Source organism: Lynx rufus, unplaced genomic scaffold (assembly GCF_022079265.1).
Source record: "Lynx rufus isolate CCGP_SWC_20201006 ecotype Redwood Valley unplaced genomic scaffold, mLynRuf1.p SCAF_11, whole genome shotgun sequence".
In the NCBI taxonomy this organism is placed as follows: Eukaryota; Metazoa; Chordata; class Mammalia; order Carnivora; family Felidae; genus Lynx; species Lynx rufus.
Window position 1 is genome coordinate 29,746,956 of NW_025814825.1, and position 1,647 is coordinate 29,748,602.

A 1,647-nucleotide genomic window follows, 5' to 3' on the forward strand; every position below is an offset into this window, starting at 1 on the left:
TGTTACTTTTTATGTTGTGTGCTGGATATTTTTGTTTTACTGCATGTTTTTTGGAGCTTAGTCCTGGGATACCGTTAAGTTACTTAGAAAGAGTTTGACCCTTTCGGGTCATGCCTTTAAGTTTCTTAGGGGGGCTGAAACTGTGTTTACTCTGGGGGTAATCATTCCCTAGTCCTCAAGCAAGACTCCAGGTAAATGCCTCGTGGTTTGTGAAGTTTTCGGTCTGCCTTGAGGGGAGAGACACTATTCGTCCTGTGTGAGTGCTGGGTACCCTGCCCTGCAGTGAGTCAGGTGGTCCTCTCCTGGGCTCGGGTAGTTTCTGCACATGCGTGTGCCGATCGGTACTCTGCTACATACTTAAAGGGGACCCTTTCTCTGGAGTTCTCTGGAGTTTCACAAATTTGCACGTTTCGTTGTGCAGGGGCCATGCTAATGTTACTTCTCTGTGTCGTTCCAGTGTGAGTATCTGTGCTGCCCGAGCGAGCACTGGAGTGCTCTAGGGTTGTGTCTCTTTGCAGCTTTCTCTTGCTCCAGTTCCTCAGTATCTACCTTGGTTTCTTCAGACTCTCAGCTTTGTCTCCTCAACTCATGGAGTCGGCAAGCCATGCCCGGGTCCCCTCCCTGGGCCGTGGAAACTGGTCAGTGAGATGCGCAATGAGAGAGATCATTTGTTTCCTCTCTCTCAGGGATCCCCGTACTTCGTGTCTGATCTGCTGTGTGTTGAAAGCTGTTATTTCAGCTATTTGGTCAGACCTGCCCCCCACCTCCCAGGGGTTCTTGCTGGGGGAGGTTAAATCTGGTCCCTGTTTCCCCATCTTGGCCATTTAAACCTCCTAACAGTCTTACAGGAGGTGAAGACTAGTATTACCCCTCCTTACAAATGAGATAACTGCCCAGCTGTTTTCAATAACTTCCCCACGTCACCTGCTAGAAAGTGGCGGTGTCTGAGGTGGAACCCAGCTTCTGAGCCTGCTGTCTGTTCCTGGGCTCCCACGGCAGAGGAGGTGGTGCGGCCAGCGTCTGCTAGAGGGCGGCAGAGGTCCAGTATTGTTCTGATAGACCTGGTGACTTTTTTTTTTTTTTTTTCCTCCCTATGCCTTCTTCCACTTGATCCTTGTTCTTGGCTCCTCTCCTGTCTCTTGCTTTTGTGTGTATACTCCTGGTGATTTCTCCGCTTTAAGCTTTGTTGCCCACAGCTCTGCTTCTCGGAAGGTGGGTGAGATGTAGCCCCAGACGTACCCTGGGGGCAGAGGGTGAGGAGCCCTGGGCCAGGGGGGCCGAGGGGCAGCGGTAGTAAGCCAGCCGCAGATGACACATGGTGTGGAAAAGCTGGACTCTGCCGCTCTCCAGTGCAGTCTATACAAAATCGTGTAGGGTTTTAAAAGCACGTTTGCAGAACTTTCACAAGCTAAAACCTGGTCACAGCTTCAACAGGGCTTGGCCGTCCAGTGGTGTTCCAGCTCGCCCTCTCCCCACTCATGGTGACAACAGGTAGGACTGTTACTCTGTTGAGTAAAAAAAAAAAAAAAAAAAAAAAAAAAAAAAAAAAAAAAAAAAATTTCTTTCCTAGACCTTAATGAAATATATAAATATGGTTAAACGAGGTAAACTCATCCTTTAAGTACGCTGTTCAAGGAACTGATACCA

The 1,647-nt window shown here is 49.0% G+C and overlaps 1 non-coding gene across 1 annotated transcript; it reads right to left on the reverse strand.

Moving 5' to 3' along the window:
- Positions 1–377: 377 nt before the first annotated feature.
- LOC124507357 (U6 spliceosomal RNA) lies at positions 378–487 on the reverse strand. Its single transcript, XR_006961008.1, has one exon. It is a non-coding gene; the product is annotated as a U6 spliceosomal RNA (small nuclear RNA).
- Between the last annotated feature and the right edge of the window lie 1,160 nt (positions 488–1,647).